Source organism: Canis lupus, chromosome 16, assembly GCF_003254725.2.
Source record: "Canis lupus dingo isolate Sandy chromosome 16, ASM325472v2, whole genome shotgun sequence".
Lineage (NCBI taxonomy): Eukaryota > Metazoa > Chordata > Mammalia > Carnivora > Canidae > Canis > Canis lupus.
The window spans coordinates 37,812,282-37,831,569 of NC_064258.1; the positions used below are offsets into that span (position 1 = coordinate 37,812,282).

Genomic DNA, 19,288 nt, shown 5'->3' on the forward strand with positions numbered 1-19,288 from the left:
AAACTTGGGTTTGAAAACACAGGAATATATATATATATATATATATATATATATATATATATATATATATACCAGCCCCCAAATAGCAGGAAATATTGATATCTAGGATACTTAAAAGAGTGACTTATAGATTTTCTAACTTTTATCATGCATGGAGCCTGAATAAGTTTCAATTGTACTCTAACAACTGCTCCAAGAAAAAGCATCCAAAAGAAGAAAAGCTGTTCCTATGTAGTCTTAGTTGGGTCTTCTAGGTGCAGAGAATAGTTTAACTATGAGGAACTGATCACATGAATTCCGAAGCATACGTTCTGTGCAGTGGTTCACTATTTTCTCTTACAGAGAATACCAGGAGCATTTTCATGTAATCTCTTACATACCGCTCAACAATACATGTGATCATTTACCTGTTTCCTTTTAATAATGGGAAAAGTAGTGGAGTGCCAAGAGTGAAACAAGGCAAAGCTGGGGGGAGTTGCTAATGCATGCTTTCTTCATTCCTCTGAGCTATAAAGTGGCTCTTCATTGAGCAGTCATCCATGCAACGTGGTGCTGTCTGAGGGAACAGGGTCAGCTCCAGATCATATCCTGCTCTGGAGCACAGCACTCCTTTCCCTTCTCCCTGCCCACAACCAACCTCTCTAACCAGGCAATTTTTGAGCACTACCCTGGCAGTACAGCTACAATACCATTGAGTAACTCAAGTGAGTGGGTCTCAGTGTGCCAAGATTCTTCACCTTTTAAACATTGATTACTGTGCTGATTTCATGGCTATTTGGTGTGAATTGTATGTGTCAGCAAATTGTAAATATGATGGCGGGGCGGGAGGGAGAAAATTTGGTAGAAACCATCAGTGACAAAAAGAAGCAGCTCATGAGTCTTGTAGATGCTTCCTACTCTTGTGCTGTGATTTACCAGTTTTTGGTTTTGGTAGATTAAAATGTTTTTGATTAATTAGTAAAGGACTAATAGTCCTTTGAGGATTAATTAGTCCTTGTATTAGTCCAGTGAGGATTTCTAGGACTTGGCTAAAGAAATCCACTAAGTTGCATGCTTTTAAGTCTAAGGATGGCATCTTCTGTTTGAATTTTCAGTGCCTACCAAAGAAACTGGCACATGGTAAGAGCTTCAGTTTTTTTTTCAATGAATCAATAAAAAGGAATAAAAACTAGAGTGTGGGAGTAGAAGTATACATACAAGGAGTTACATATACTTGTTAATATCAAATCAAGCTCTTTAAATTGTGTATCTTTTAATAAATAATTCTAAAAGAAGTACAAATATAAACAACTCTAAGAAGGTGTCCCACAAGAATCTTCTTCACTGAAAGGGGAACACTTATTGAGGGTCTTTATAAAATACTATAGAAATATTCTTTCAAAATGAATTACTTAGAAAATGGTTTGTAGAAATGAATATAGCAAATATATGTCAAAATTGCTTAATTATTCTTAGCCATAGATTCTTACAGAAATAGAACAAGTCAAATATTCCCTAGAGACACTTTGCCTTATCTGTCCTTCTGTATATGCATTTACTGTGCAATATATATTTTGATAGCATTACAAATCCTGAAACATCTTCTGTGAATTTAACTCCCTAAAGTTCTTGAAAATTATTTAAAGTTCTCTAGTTTTGGAACATTAGAGGCATAAATCTTAAATAGGTGACTCCTAATGATAAAAGATGAATTTATATAAACCTAAATTGCCTCTGCTGTAGATCTTTTGTGTGTGAAGTAATATACAATTTGACCAGAAGATGGCAGCATTCTGAAAGAAAAAAAGAAACAAACGAAAGCAAACCTCAAAATAAAAAGCAAGATACTGCAACTACCTTGCTTTATATTATTCAAAGTTTTAATGATGACGTTACTTTTACTAGTGTTAATCTTTTTTTCTTTTTTTTGGTATATTATCCTTTTTCAAGGTGTAAGTTGCCCTCATTTTAAGAAAAATAACTTAGTGGTTGTAGGAGCCTACCTGTACTATCTTGTCACCAAAGAAGAAAGTCTTTTGAAAGATCCAACAATCATCTGAAGGCTACAGAATTTTAAGTCAGTGGCATATTAATTTTCTGTTGGAGTAAAATATAATATCTGAAAATAATATATTTAATAACCAAACTTATGATCAAAGAAAAGATTACATGTGTTAGAATTTTTCTCCAATGAATCTTTTTGGGGTGGAGAACATTTTTTTTGGGTGGGGGGTGGTGGAGAACATTCTTATGCATTGTGAAATACATTATATAGAAATACAATTTAAAAACATGAAAAGTTTCATCCATGGAGAAAAATATATATTATATATATTTTATATATTATATATAGTTTATTATTTACAAACCCTTCAAAGCAATGTGCTCTTATCTTAAATCTATTTTAAATTTAACATATATTTTTTGTTTATACCAATACTGAAAGTTGTTTCTCAGCTGGCAAGAGGAATAGGGCTTCCCTTAGGTGCCAACTTACTGACAACTTTAATTGAATTAATTTAAAAAGATGCACAGGGGAGCCTATAGTCGTGTCCTTGTAATGCCCCTTTTAATTTATATAGCAAACAGAATCATGGATAATCTAATGTGACAATATCTTTTAAACCAATTAATGAGTAACATCTACTCTGTGTAACTCAGAAATATGCTAGGAATAAATGTGGAAAAATAATAAATATATGACATTAACAGTAATAAAATATTGAAATGATTTTAATTTGTATCTCTAGCTTTTAAGTGGCATTATATAGTTTTTTTGCCATATATGCAGTAATTTTTAAAAAATATTTTATTTATTTATTTGAGAGAGAGACACACAGGGGGCAGGACTGGGGGCAGAGGCAGAGAGAGAAGGAGAAGCAGGCTCCCTGCTCAGTGGGGAGCCTGATGTCTGTCTTGATTCCAGGACCCCAGGATCGTGACTTGAGCTGAAGGCAGATGCTTAAACAACTGAGCCACCCAGGGACTCTATGCAATAATATCTGGTTTGATCACAATATTGTGATGAAAGTTTTCAGAAATTTTGTAAGAAAAAAAATGGTTTTGTATTCTATTGTCTCCAAAAGTTTAAGAAAAATAGTCCTTAAGCCTAAGTCTAAATCTAAGCATGTATTCTTGGAACCTATTCCTGCTGTCCATGCAGCAACTAAATCAGAATATTATCATCGCTCCTCCCCTGGAGCCAACCTGACCTAATTCCCTCCACTCATGCCTATCTGACCTTTTGAGACCTGGTAGGAGTACTTATTGCTAAAATCAATCCTTCTTCATCTCCAGAAGCTGCTGAAGCTCCTAGATCTCAGCCCCAAATTGAACTTTCAGAACTTTTGGCCAGATAGAGCCCATCCTTTGTCATAGGCCTTTTCCTCATTACACTTCCCCTAAAAATCTGACTTGTGTAGAAGGATGTTTCTTTAGCTCTTATTGGAGCTGAAGAGGAAACCAAGCCCCATAAAGATTATACCATGTAGAACACAAATTATAAAAAAGTTGAAGTCTAGGCAAATTGATATTTTATTCTCCCTGCAGAAATACTATGATTTGCTATTATCTCTGTCATTATCATTTTAATCGTTCAAATTTGTTAATCTATGTTTTGCCTGTAAGTCAACATACAAATTATTTTATGATGTTTTAACACATTACCTTATCAGCATGTATTCCAACAGCGGATTTAAGGAAAACCAATTTTTAAATATCCCCCCGCCCCCTTCGGGGTATATAAACTCTACATTTAGCAGGCCAATTAAGGAACTGAAGGGTGGTAGTCAACCAACTTTGGGTAGTATGTACCTTATCTTTAGTCCTGTCTGAATACAGTTTTAGTGAATGATTAAAAAAAACAAAACAAAACAAAACAAAAAAACTACCATAACCTTGAATCTGTGATTTTATCTCCCTCAAAGTGTTTTTAATCTCTCAAATGGCAGCAGAGAGCAAATGTGTTCCTGGCACACCTGTTCACAGCCCAGGACACAGATCTCTGTGATAGGGTATTAAAATTGAGGTTTGGACCTAAACTCTAAGGTGACAGATTTCATATCAAACTGAGTTGTGATAAAGACAAAAATGTAGAGGTTGTAACAAATATTTTGAGGAGAATGTATCAGAGAACACTGACTTACCCCCACTCCACAAAGGATAGAATAGAATCAGGAATAAGTGACTTGGGGAAGAGAATTTAGTTTGCTATGAGTCCTCCCCTACATCTTGCCCTACAGAGAAGTGTTAGTAAATAGGGTGTCTGCTCTCATTTCAAGGCTGGTTAAACCGACTTCAAACATACCCTCCAGACATGGAAAGTCTGATATGTGTCCCTGCAGCACGGGGGACACAGGAAACTGATCTGGCCTGATTGGGCTCCCTAGCTGGTGAGGAGTCAAAGGAGATGGGCTGTATTAGTATCAGCTGGATTCCTAGATTTTTCAGGAAAGGCAGTATTAGTATTTCTTATGGATCCGAGATATATGCATGGCTTAATTAGAGGACTGACTAGAGGTATAAACAGGTTTCAGCCAGGAGAAGATAAAAGCGTCTGCATTCCTGGGGTCTGTAAAAAAAACCTAGATGACCTGCAAAATTAGAAATATTTATATTCCTATATAAAGAAATTCCTGCATTAAGGGAATTAGAGATGTGGAAGCTAATCTCCAAGATGGTTCCCAGTGATCTTTGCTTCCTGGTACACATGCCCTGGAGAGTCCCCTCCCACGCCGATTAGTATTGTATAATCAAAAGGAAAACAACAGATATATTGGTGTGTGACTTTCAAAACCAGTTCATAAAAAGCATTGCAACTTCTGCCTTGGTCTCTTAGATTTCTCACCGTGGGGGAAGCGAGCTGCTATGGTATGAAGAAACTAAGGCTGTCTCATAAAGAGACCCACGTGGGGGAAAACCCAGTTTGCCAACCAATGATTAAATGATAATTAATCATTTTTTAATAATAAATTTATTTTTATTGGTGTTCAATATGCCAACATACAGAATAACACCCAGTGCTCATCCCGTCAAGTGCCCTCCTCAGTGCCCGTCACCCATTCACCCCCACCCCCGCCCTCCTCCCCTTCCACCACCTCTAGTTCGTTTCCCAGAGTTAGGAGTCTTCCATGTTCTGTCTCCCTTTCTGATATTTCCTACCCATTTCTTCTCCCTTCCCTTCTATTACCTTTCACTATTATCTATATTCCCCAAATGAATGAGACCATATAATGTTTGTCCTTCTCCGATTGACTCATTTCACTCAGCATAATACCCTCCAGTTCCATCCACGTTGAAGCAAATGGTGGGTATTTGTCATTTCTAATGGCTGAGGAATATTCCATTGTATACAGAGACCACAGCTTCTTTATCCATTCATCTTTCGATGGACACCGAGGCTCCTTCCACAGTTTGGCTATTGTGGCCATTGCTGCTAGAAACATCGGGGTGCAGGTGTCCCGGCGTTTCGTTGCATCTGTATCTTTGGGGTAAATCCCCAGCAGTGCAATTGCTGGGTTGTAGGGCATCTCTATTTTTAACTCTTTGAGGACCCTCCACACAGTTTTCCAGAGTGGCTGATTAATCATTTTGGAGGAGATCTTCCACTCCTTGCCAACACCTACCTGCACCTTCATGAGAGACCCTATACTAGAACTGCATGAATAGGCTACTCCTGAATTTCTAGTATATGGAAACCATGATACATTGATTACTATTGTTTTAAGCCACTGAATTAGGGTTGATTTGTCATGCAACAACAGACAACTAATAGATTTTGGTACTAAGGATTGGGTGCTACTATAACAAAAAGATGTAAAAAAAATGACAAAATGTGGGAGTAGCTTTGGGATTAGGTGGCAGGTGAATGTTAGCTGGACTTGAGGAGAGTGCTTTTGACACCAAAGATACTGTTAGCACTAGCTGAATAGCCTTTGAGGAGGCTTTCGGTAAGACCTTAAAGAAATATTATTAGAAGAAAAGAATCATTTTTATTTAGTGACAGAAAGTTTAGGAGTATAGTTGTGGTGGTGCTGTGGAAAGCAGAAAACGTGTAAGGTATTTAGTGATCTGGCAAATGAGATTTCCAGGCTGGATTAAAGGCATTGCATGAGTTCTTGTTCCTTATACTAAAATGTAAAAAGAGGGAGAAAGACTTCTTCACAGGGTCTCCAGACAATAAATGATACTAAAGTTAAGAAATTGGGCAGCCCGAGTGGCTCAGCAGTTCAGCCCAAGCCTGATCCTGGAGACCCAGGATCGAGTCCTACATCAGGCTCCCTGCATGGAGCCTGCTTCTCCCTCTGCCTGTGTCTCTGCCTCTCTCTCTCTGTGTCTCTCATGAATAAATAAATAAAATCTTTTTTTTTTTTAAAGAAATGGTTTCAGGGTAAGATCAAATCAAGGTTCAGCCAAGAAAATATACCTAAAGATAAAATTCTTTGCCAAAGTCTCAAAAATATTTAAAACAATGCCTCAGAGAATTGTCCACACAAAAAGCTCACTAGGGATGTTTAGAAGGTACATCACACATCCTCTACATTAAACAACAGGAGTTTTAAGAATCATCAGGGCATGCCTCTCAGAAGCCTCAGTAGGAGTCTGAGGTAGGGAAAGACTTATCGTGAGGAGATTTGTATTTTGGCTCTGTCTACTGGAGCTCTAATAGGACACATAGGAGATGCACAAAATTTCAAAGAGATTGCACTAGCAGAAACACCTTCATCTCAGATCAAAAGATTCTGACAGTGCAGAACCAATGCAGGGCTTTGGAACTTCCAAACTCTATAGGCAGAGACCAAGATGAGAGTTTCTTTCAGATACTGAACTTATTGGAAACCATGAGAAATAATAATAACTATTATTGTAGGCCACAAAGTTTAAATATGCTTTGTTACATAGCAACAGAAAACTGATAATAGCAGGTAAAAGTTTCTCTTACAGACTCATAGGCATTCATATGCACCCAGTGAGAACTTTTCTGTTTTCCTTGTCATCCCACCTCTCATTTCACAGCTGCTAGCTAGTGATGTATCTGGTGAGAGAGGAAGGAAAAGGAAGCTGAACTCCCACTCCCAACCTTCCCTGGCTGCAGGCAGACTAGGAGAGAGAGGAGCCTTACAGGTAAAGGAAGATTGCAATGTTGACTATTGCAGAAATTAAACCTTCTCATTTCTAATTCATGAATGCTATGTTTTGGGATTTAAAGTGATGGTATGGGATCCCTGGGTGGCGCAGCGGTTTGGCGCCTGCCTTTGGCCCAGGGCGCGATCCTGGAGACCCGGGATCGAATCCCACGTCGGGCTCCTGGTGCATGGAGCCTGCTTCTCCCTCTGCCTGTGTCTCTGCCTCTCTCTCTCTCTCTTTGTGAGACTATCATAGATAAAAAAAAAAAAAAGGTGATTGTATTATTTAAGAGTGTCTAGTAAGACTCATGGGAGTTTCTGAGTTTTTGTCTAATCAAGGAGGGAGAAAAGTAACTGACTTGGGTATTTGGTGTGGAAGGTATAATAAAAAATTAATTTGTTTTGTGATTTCACTCTATTTGGTTGTGCATATTTAGCTAAGATCACATTCCTGGAAAACAGTAAAACAGGGATCCCTGGGTGGCACAGCGGTTTGGCACCTGCCTTTGGCCCAGGGCGCGATCCTGGAGACCTGGGATCGAATCCCACATCGGGCTCCCGGTGCATGGAGCCTGCTTCTCCCTCTGCCTGTGTCTCTGCCTCTCTCTCTCTCTCTGTGACTATCATGAATAAATAAATAAAATCTTTAAAAAAAAAAAACCAGTAAAACAATGCAAAAAATAAAAAAAAGATAATATAACTTCCTTCACTAAAACTTCCTCTGCTAGCATCCTTTGTTTTTCTTTCTTTTCATTACTACCAAAAACATCCTGGAGGTAGGCACACTTAACATGGGCATATTTTATTGTATGTAAATTATACCTTAAAATAAGGTTGATTTAAAAACTTTGCTTTTTCTCCTCCTCATTCCTACCTCTGCTTCTTTATTCCCTTAGTCAATGACCCCACCATTGTCTTACTTCTTCAAGATGTAACTCTTGAATCCACTTTTAATTTTTTCCTTTTTCTAATCCTTTGTATAAGGTCAATTTCGAAACCCTGTAAGTTCTATCATAAATGGGAAATAGGAGTCTTCATTTTTCCTGTTCCTTAGGGTTGTTCCCTCAGGGTCCTAATAATAACTATAATTTGGTTCTTGTTACATCTTTTTATATCCACATGTTTGGGTATCTACTACTTGCACCAGAGAACACACCCATTGAAGGCGAAGGTCATAGCATCTGTGGTGGAGACTGCAGAGCTATTCCCTCTTCAGGGTCAGTGCATCAACTCTCTTGCTGCTGCCAATTTGGGAAATATCCTTTGGGAAATGGCCTTGGGAGCAAGGAACTGCCTCACTCAAAGTTTCATCACTTTCTAGGGGCAGCTTAGGACCAATAATTGGCTGGTGCAAGGATAGAGGTCTAACTCCCTCCCTCACTTTGGGACAACATGGAGAGACACCCAGCTCCAGGGATCTCCATACAATCACCTGAGGCCACAGCTGTTACTGCACTGCAGCTGAAGCAACTCTGTCTTCTATCCAATTTGGCCTTCCTCACTTCCAAACATGTCTATCTCTCAGAAACACTCAACAACACAGCTTCTCCAGGCAATTCTTAGTCCCAGAGTCTGATTCCAGAGATTCCAATCACATCCTCTCCCTCCAACACTTTTTTCTTAAGTTCTATTCCAGCGCTTAGCACAGTGGCTTACACATAGCCATAGCGAGTTCTTATAGCTTCTTGAAAAAACAAAGAATTGGGTTTCATGAAATTAATGTTCATAACATTAATAGTATTATAATTCACCTACATTATAAATTAGAATTGCTTTTTAAGGGAGATGTAGGATAATTTTATGAAGACATGAATAGATCAGTTATTACACATGGCTACTAATATTGTTCTATATCTTTTTATTAAAGTAAGGTGTACAAATATCTGATAAATATAAGAAAAGTACAATATTACTAGTAATAAAAAATATCCTGGCAAATATGCAATTCTTTTTTGGTCTATGAAACTACATAAATAAATATTAGAAATGCAGACAAAAATGTATATAGAACTGCCCATATATATAAACACACACACACACACATATATATACACACACACATATATGTATACTATAAATGTTTTACAAGTAAGGAAATGATTGTAAAATTTTGATACCACAAAATTCCAAATGTAAAAATTAAATACTTAGCTAATATTTCCTTAGGAAATATATCTAAATTAAAATTCTACTAGTTCTGAGTTCTAAATATTCACCTATTTAAAGTTATTTAAAATTCTGACTTTATTCCCCAATAGAAACAAATTAAACAAGACAAACAAACAAAAAAGCAAACAAACATATTCATCTACAACCCGATATTGTGAAGTATAGATTTTGTTTTGTATTTACCACCTTAATGATCTGGGCCAACAGAACCCCAAGCCCAGGCCAAGTCAAATTGTTCTGATTCACACAGAGTCTTCTCCCTCTTACACTTTCTTGTTTCTTATCTCCCAGAGTTCAGGACTCAGTGATGATGAAGCTTTAGGAATGAATACCTTGCCCTTGGAGCATAGGAGTCCTAGGGGCAGCTTCACCACAATGATCTTGGAAATAGAGTAGATATATATCAGAGGCTCTCTGGACACACACAAAAACATTCTTCAACATTTTCTCACTCCTATAGTTTGTTTAGTCTAGGATTTGGACAAAATTTATGCTATGGATTGACCAAAGAAGATCTCATTCATAAAGCCAATATGTAAAAGAGATAAAAGTAAGTAAGTCTGGTTGGGGCAGGTGGAGGAAGGCAGGTGGAGGAAGGCTCTGATTCTCCAGAGCACAGTCTGAACAGCACTGATTTATTCAGTTAGTTTTGCCTGTTTGTATGATTCTCTGCATTTTGCATTATGGATAATTTGGTAAGTGGCCATTTGGTGAATTACTATAATATTTACATACAAAGATAGGACCTTCAAAATGGATCAGCAGAACAACAACAAATAAAATGGATAAAGCAATTTACAGTGAACAGGAAACAATGAGAGTCATTTTCAGGAACATCAACTGATCTTACTTTGAAGGAGTTTACAAACCCAGAATTCATCAGGATTACACTAAGGTGTTAGAATGGAAAGAAAAGAGAAACACTAAAAATGGCAGTGGTGACAATAATGTAAAGAATATGAACTATGGACATAAAAAAAGAAAACTAGCACATAAAATGTTCATTAAATACCTAGAATAGTCAGGGATATCGATATTTTTCAAGTGATGGTGTTTTAGGACATCATGAATCGAAAGTAAGTAATTCCTTTACTTTCCTATTTTTATTATAAGACTCCAAATGTTTAGATGTGTGATGTTCAGAATACTTAACAACATGGTAGATGTTTATATTTTTTCATTTAGAAATTAGCTATGTGGTAGACAGCTCACCACTAGAGCTAAAGAAGCCCCAACTGTAAACTTCGTGTAACTGCTACTGAATATTCCCATGGAATCCTTGGTTCAACATTTCATCTGACTTCCAACTGTCTATAAGAAGTGAGTGCTGAGACCAACAAATGCTAGGGCTGAAATTAATTATCAATCAAAGTGGAAAAGTTATAAAAAAAGGGGAACGTATTGAATATGTAATTAGAGCTTTGGGACAACGAAGTCTAAAATGAAGAGAGAGAGGACTGTGAAAATGACTTAGTGGTTATTATTACTGCTCAGTGCTATGAATTATATTCTTGGTTGCTGTGATGTGGCATGCTGCTGGCTTGCCATTTTACATTGCCCAGAAATAACTGGAAGTTGTTATTGCTCTTGGACAAAAATATGAGCTGGATTCGAGAAGTAACATCAGCACATGGAAAAACTAAATTTTTCTCATTGTAATGATGATAACACACAAAAGTACTATTCATATGACTAAACCTTAGATTGCAGAGATGATTTTTTATTTTGCCCTTACGGAATTTATTCCATTCAAACTGTTCCATGATCCATAGGTATTCTTTTTCCCCTTACCCCCCTTTTTTAATTTTAGGAATTCTGCTCTGGACAACTAATTAACTAGATTATTATACACTAAACACAAGCAAAATAGAAAAAAAAATTTTGCCAACTTGAAAAATTCTTTCAATACCATGAACTCAGTGTTTAGTGTTAAGAATCAGTGTATCTGGGTATAAGTTATGCTTATTTTTGACAAAATGAAACTCTTAGGTTCAAAGTGAAAAGGCTGACGTGAGGCGGTCATTGTGGAGATCAAATAACCCATCCCAAATGAGACTGTCATGAATTAATTTGTAAATGCATTGGAAACAGATGACAGTATCTTCAAACACAAGGAATGAGAGAATTTTGAATTTATTTTCAATATAAAAGCAAATAACTATAAAAATGTTGCTATTTTTCAAAGCCCAAGGTTAATGAATTACATATTTATTATTTCAAAATCCAGGGTATGTGAATGGATTCCTCATTGCTTTACAGTCATAGAATTCTAATATCTCATTATAATAATCACAGAATGATGTCCTTTTCAAAAACATTTTTTCCAGTTCTTTGGTGGCTCAGTTTTTCTTTAAAAAGCTATAAATTTTGCTTTATTTTCCTTTCTCATAAACAATAAAGATCTTAGTGAACAAAGACAAATATTTCTTTAAAAATCCACATACTTTAATGTTATTGCTTTTCTATGTCAAAGTAAGATTGCCATATTCAAAAGCATTACAATCAAAGGCATTTTTCTAAGACCATTACATTTTTGCATTTATTAATGGTAAACTGTACTAATTCAATTTTTTTGATGTTTCAGAAGAGGTTTTCTTTTTTTTTTTAAGATTTTATTTATTTATTTGACAGAGAGAGAGAGAAAGCACAAGCAGGGGGAGCTGCAGACAGAGGGAGAAGGAAAAGCAGGCTCCCCACAGAACAGGAAGACTGATGTGAGGCTGGATCCCAGGACCCTAGGATCATGACTTTAATGATTGAGCCACCCAGATGTCCCTTAAACTTTCTTTAAAATTCAATGTGTGACATTTTTTCCTTTGCTACGCTATTTTCTTTACTTATTATATATGACATTATGGAATACTGTTAAATTCTAATTAATTTTATATATTATCTTGTGTTTTTTCTCCCAGACTTCAGTAAAAAGGAGTATTTGCAGTTCCTCTTTGTAAAAAAGACAGTAATGCTTTATCCCTCTATTTTGTTCTAAATAGTGGACAAGATTAGGGAAAAATACCAGCTGTGTTGAAAATAACGGTTTGACAACCATTTAAACAAAAATATAGTATATAATATAAAAATATAGCATATAGTACCCTGGTAAAACAAAATATAGACAGTGCTAAAATTCTATGCAGGAACTGGGTTTTTAAATGATGTGATTTGGACTCCAGAATCTATATTCTTGTTTTCAATTTTAATGCCTGCCATTTACTGTATCACAGGCATAACGAGGTTAGCTTCATGATCATATGTATAAGATATGTGATTGCATTTGGATATGAAACCTGATTTGCACTGAAACTATTACAGGAAACCTTTGATGATTTTTTTCTTTCTTGGATCATTTTTAATTTTATTGAAATTCTGTATAATTGAGACAAATGCCAATGGTGTTTTATTCTGTAGCAGAATTGCTTTTCACATATCTATAAAGCATAGCCTAGTTTATTGCAAAAACGCTTCTGTGGAACTCTCCACTAGGAAATAAAGCTGAAAGAAATAATTCCAGTCCATGTGCCTGAAGTGTATTATTTGTAACAAAGGTTCTCTCATGCTCATCAGGTTTCTTCACGGATAACTGACTGAATCATCAAAACTCAAAAGAGCATTTTTTTATGGGGGGTTTGGAGAGTCTTTGAGAATCTGATGCAGATATTGACAGTCTTTCTATGTGTCAATGCTGGTGTGCATATACAATTTAAAATACAACTTCAAGGACTTTAGGTAACCTCTTAAATTCATCCTTAAATTCTGTGTTAAGAATTTTGTTTTTAATCTTGTGTGGCTAATTCATCATAAATTAATATCATATTCCCAATCAGACTGTCCTCGACATCTTTAATAAATTACTCTCCATCAAAACAGTATTTAGGGATCCCTGGGTGGCGCAGCGGTTTAGCGTCTGCCTTTGGCCCAGGGCGCGATCCTGGAGACCCGGGATCGAATCCCACGTTGGGCTCCTGGTGCATGGAGCCTGCTTCTCCTTCTGCCTCTCTCTCTCTCTCTCTCTCTCTCTCTCTGTGACTATCACAAATAAATTAAAAAAAAAACAGTATTTAATGAGCTTTATATTTTTTGTTTTTAAGCAGGCTTACGTGGAAGTCCTCTTTTTACAGAAGCAATAATTTTTTTTAAAGATTTTATTTATTTATTCATGAGACACACACAGAGAGAGAGAGAGAGAGAGAGAGGCAGAGATACAGGCAGAGGGAAAAGCAGACTCCAGGATCTCCAGGTCTCCAGGATCACACCCTGGGCTGAAGGCAGTGCTAAACCGCTGAACCACCCGGGCTGCCCAACAGAAAGAATAATTAAGTTGATTATTGGTTGTCAAAGATGTCCATTAACCTCTGTCTGCTACCTTATGAGCTTCTCTTTAGAAACTCTTTTTCACACCTTTCCAACCTTAAATCTCCTATTGTAGATACAGACATTACCACACCCCACACCTGGTAACAGTGAATAAATCTGCCTCTGTAGTTTCTGTGTTTATCCTGAGAAATAGTCTTACACAAAATTAATAAAGACATTATATAAACTTATACTGGATAATAATTTCATGACTATATAAAAACTTAATAATTACTAATTTGGTTTTATTAAAAATTGAACCATATAGGTAAGAATTATTCAACACACATTTTGGAAAATAACACCAGGGAATGTACGTCTATATATACACATATATACATACACACAAATATATGTATATATCTTCTGATATATGTATACACATATATGTATGCATATAATCTGTATGTATATAAACATACAAACACCTGTAAAAAAATCTATGGTAGATAGATGATTTAGAAAATGATGTTAGAAGAATATGACCCATGCCATGCTCTGATGAACTAGCTCTTTATTGTGCAATGAAACTGTCCTTGTGCACTCTAATAATTCAAACATCAGTGACAATTTGTTTCCGACATAATAACCTCTCAAACCAGTGATGTTGATTCTGAAGCCAGGTGGTTGGCAGGTGGATCTCTGCCTAAAGCAGTGTTTAGGAGCACAGAAGATCTGGGTGCCTTCCTGGCCCCATTCCTTCCTAGCAGTGAGGTCATAGGCAACTCAGATTAACCAGTTTCCTCATCTATGAACTGTAGGAAATCATAGCATCTACCTAAAAGGCTGTCCTGAGGATTCAATGAACTATATGCCCTGCTAGTGCATAATATATCTGCCCATAGAGTGCACTCTATACATGTCCCTTTTGTATTTGATATTATTATTATTACATAAGCAAAAATACTTTTCTCCATAATTATTACCTGAATAAAACTTGTGAGTCTTTCTTAAAGTTCATATTCCTGTTCATTCTCTGTCTCTGCTTTTACCATAGAGAAATATAGATCCGTAGAAATACTATGAATGACAATTTATGGTTCTCACATGCACAGTGGCAGTGGCCAAAATATCAACTGATAATTTTAAGAACAATATAGATTAGACCATATCTCATTGGGTGAAAAAGGGAAAGTGAGATTCTGTTTTTGTAATGATTTGAACTTAAATAACGTTCATTAAAAATAATGAGTCAAAATTCTTATGTAGTGCCATCACCCTCCATTTCCCTGCACCCCAAAACATTTACACCTTTAGGGAAATCAATGCTATTGACAAGCGAATGCCAAAACAGAAAATTACTATTTTGCTTCTATCATGCAGAGGGAAGGAAAATAATAGATTGTATGTGAATGCCTCATTAAACTGACTATAGCATAAACAGTTGTGTTGGGGGTCATCTTGAGAGACTGTCCTCTTCAACAATAGAATAGACTGACCATGCAAGTTTTAGAACTGTCAGTAAAAGCAGCTGGACTTTCAGGCTGATTGTAGTATTGGAGTCTTTTTAAAAGTCATCGAGAAATGATCCTGAACTGTAGTCAGGGCATACTCCTGAGCTCTATTTTCCTCACACCGTGGCAGACTGAAGGCAAGAGTTATTCTGAACCGCTCTCTAAAGGGGTTGGCAGAGTCTGGCTGGGCGTCATCCTGCCTGCCCTAAAGCTCCCATCCCTCCAGCAGCTGTTTTCCTTCATCTGTCCCATCACTATTTTGGTATTAATGATGAAAAGATGAGGGGTGTATTCAATCTGTGGAATTAGACCTACTGTTGCCACCTTAAGCTAAAATAAGATGTATCTGTCTTTTTACTCTGTAGCAATTACAGTAATGAAGGTTAATAATTTCTGCAGTTTTTTATGTCTTCAATAAAAGGGTTATTTTCCAGTATGTAATACATTCTTATATGAATGCTAATATGTTCCAAAATTCCTTTAGATAGTTTAAGACATACTCAAAGCTGCTCTGTCTAGCTGTGGTTCCAACATGCCCAAATGATTGAGGGTTTCATCACTGTTATTAGAATTCTATCACAAGGCAACTAAAAGAGTTTCTGGGACAAAGAGGGAAGGGGAATTTATACTAAATTGAAAACATATCCTTGCGTTACTCTTAGTGATGCTCTCGGTTATTCTACAGAATGCTAGACTGTCCCTGTTCCTCCAGTACTTATTCTATAAATGGGATATGTTATTTCCTTTGTTACCTGGAGCGTGGTTTCTCTCTTCATAAATGTATGATTGATAGTAATTTAATGAGCATCTATATTTATAAGTATCTTCAGGGAAAACAACAAAACCCTGAGGTTTAATGTCCAGCTTCGAAATCTTTCGTGTAACAACCCTATATTCATGCAGAGAGGAACAGCTCAAGCAACTGATGCCATGGCCAGAAGGATGCCAGGATACCATTCTATAGTGAGTCAGAGCACTTGGTATAAAAATAATATGACTGATCACGAGTTGTTTGTGAAAGTGTTTCAAAGGGACAAAACAAAGATTTTCAAAGGGACAAAACAAAGATTTTGGGAGAGAAATCATTGATTTTTGGGATATTAAGCACTAGACCTCATTTTTTCTAATGTGGTTTTTTTTGGTATGGGGTATCCTACCTACAACTTCTTCATTTTTGTGTGAAATACATCCCAGAAATCTACTTTAATGCTTACTTTTTGGCATGATATATACATAGTCTTCGTGAAAAATCTGAAGATTACTCATTGGTCCTGTTCTAATAATACATATAAAAATAAGAAATATTATTGAAAAAATAGGCACTTAGAAACCCAGAGGACTTCATACAAAAGGAAAGCCAAATATTTGTGGTAGCTAGTCACCATTATAAATAGATTTTGCAGCAGCAAATCAAATGTAACATTAAATAATTCTGAAATAAAAGTAAACATTTTGTAAAAATATGACATTATGGAGCAGAAGGTTAGTTTGTTATGAGTGAATGTTAGAAGTAGGTGTTTCTAGAATTTAATGTTTCTACTTAATATTAAAATTGAAATTTTATTTCCTGGTGAAAAGAATGGTTCTGTGGGGTACTGGTGTCTTCTTTCTTTTCACAAAGCAGCCAGACTGACATTACACATTATCTATTTCCCAAGCTCCAGATTGAGGGGGGGAAGTATATGTTTACTCTCTCGTAAAATAGGTAAAATTCTTCATTCTAATATTCCACCCAGAAACAACTGAAAACTTAGAATTGATCCATAGCTAAATTATCTCCAAACTGTAGTAAAAAAGGAACAATATTCAAAAGAATCAACACCAATAACAACAAAATTAGATGTATACACACATTAAAACAACCCTTCCCCTGAAACAAAAGCGTGCTTTTCAAGCTATTTTCTTTTCTTTATTTCTTCAAGAAATTTCCTAAAAGTCAGTTGTCTTTGACAGTGGAGTGTTTCTTTCTGGGTCCTTCTCATGGTCTACTGGAGAATTTTACTAAATTATAGTTCAGTAGCTGGACAGAGTTCCATGTACAGTTCTCTAACTGCCTGTGGTATTGGTCAAGATGGGTTAAGCAGTTTTTGGTTGTCTTGAAGTGGAATATTGTGTTTGGAGGCTCAATCCACTGCATAATGATTCTCAGTGCTCACTGACTTAGGAGTGATGGCATCACTACGAAACTGTGACAGTGCCTAGGTGACAAGTCACACCTGAACAGCTGGATAGATAGACACAATTTTACCTGAAGTTGACAACTTTTCAGTGAATATTTGCTTTAGGGGCATGAAAAAGTATGTTTCTGTTCAATAATTGACCTAGGTTTTTTTTTAATAAATTTATTTTTTATTGGTGTTCAATTTGCCAACATACAGAATAACACCCTGTGCTCTCACCTAGGTATTTTTTTTTTAAAGATTGTATTTATTTCAGGAGAGAGAGAGAGAGAGAGAGAGAGACAGAACCAGTGGGGGAAGGGGCAGAGGGACAGGAAGATTCAGACTCTTGGTTGAGCAGGGAGCCTGACGTGGGGCTCGATCCCAGGACCTTAAGATCATTATCTGAGCCAAAACTAGACCCTTAATGATTGAGTCATGCAGGTGCCCCTTAAACTTTCTTTAAAAATTCTGTGTGTGCCATTTTTTTCCTTTTCTTAACCCACTGAACAATACAAGTGCCCCAACTTTAGTATTTCTTAATTTTATCTGTGAGGCGAATAGTTTGGTCAATTGATATGGCAAACATGAAAAATTTGAAAACAGACCCATCTTCAAGTATTTTAAAGGATTACAGTCCCCCCAAAGCTGATGGTTTTATGTTTCTCATTCTAAAACTTTACTGTAGATGGTTATCATAAAAATATAGAGACATATCTCAATGGAAACACATTTATAAACATGAGCACATTTATAAACATGAGGTTATTGAAGAAAAATGATGGAACTACACACAAAGTTATATAAATTGCTACAAATTATAAGGTGACCACATATTAAAATATGTATGTTTCAAGGAAGAAAAAGAAGATACCAATGGCAATTATTCTAAAGTAAAAGATGAATGTGGAATAAATATCAGAGAGAAAATAACTGCACTTCAGGATAATAGCAGGTACTTTAAAAAGTGAATATAAGCATGAATACGTTTAAAAAGGGAATTCACCTTCCTTTCTACTTCTCTCTTATATATCAGCCCCATACCTTGTCTCAATGTTCAGAAAGCCAATGCTCCAATGGTTCCTAAACCTTCAAGTTAAAACTGTTGACTTTTACCTTTTACTTCAACAAGAATGTGGTAAAGTGAAATCATTTGGTTTCATACCTTAATTTTACATTTTAACCTTTTTTTAACCCATTTTGGAAAAGAAGAGCACCACTTCATTTCAGTCTACCTGTTGACACATATTATTTTTGACCCTATGTTTTCATTGTACCTAGAACAGCATTATATGTAGTCTGTCAGTGGTTCTTGCCATTTCCAATCTACACAGCTCTACCATATAGTATGATACTGCATTTCCCTGTTTACTCACCTACTCCCCTTTGCTAGATTGTGAAATGTTTAAAGAAAGAAAATACATTTTACTCCACTCCCATTCTTTTATCTGGCAGAATGCATGGCATGTAGTAGGTGTGTAGTAGGTGTTCAATAGATATTTATTCTATTAAAAATGCTCTAGATATTCTTGCAATTGAACATATTACCACGTTTTAAATTCAGAGTATTCTCTTTTGAGTCTTATTTCAGATTTGCTTTTTATTTTAAAGTCAGGCAAACAAGCAATCCAAACTTGTTTCTCTGTGTTAAACTAACATGGGCATTTAAAAAAAATAATATGCCACTATGATTTTCACTAAACTAGGAAAGGTTATTTTGGAGCAGCTGGGACTTCAGATATTTGAAGTAGTAATTACTTCCTCTATAAATGTTACCTTTTACAGTCAAATACTGCTTTCCTGTAGTAGTTCAACTTTTTACTTAAAGGAAAATGTCTTTTATTTACAATTCACTATGCTATATTACTATATGTGAAAATTCTCATTTTATTTGTTTTGGTAGCACTGTAAAGTTGATGAAGCATCATCATGATATAGTAGCTTATATTTATTCAGTATTTATTCTGTGCCAAGCATTTCACTAAGTAGTTTACATGAGCTATGTCATTTAATATCCACATAACATTTATGATGTGTGTGATTTTATCTC

General features: G+C 36.0%; 1 protein-coding gene across 10 annotated transcripts in view; it reads right to left on the reverse strand.

The window, feature by feature from the left end:
* The window catches only part of DLC1 (DLC1 Rho GTPase activating protein), a 493,459-nt gene that overhangs the window by 274,357 nt on the left and 199,814 nt on the right, over nucleotides 1-19,288 (reverse strand). The gene's annotated exons all lie outside the window — the stretch shown is intronic.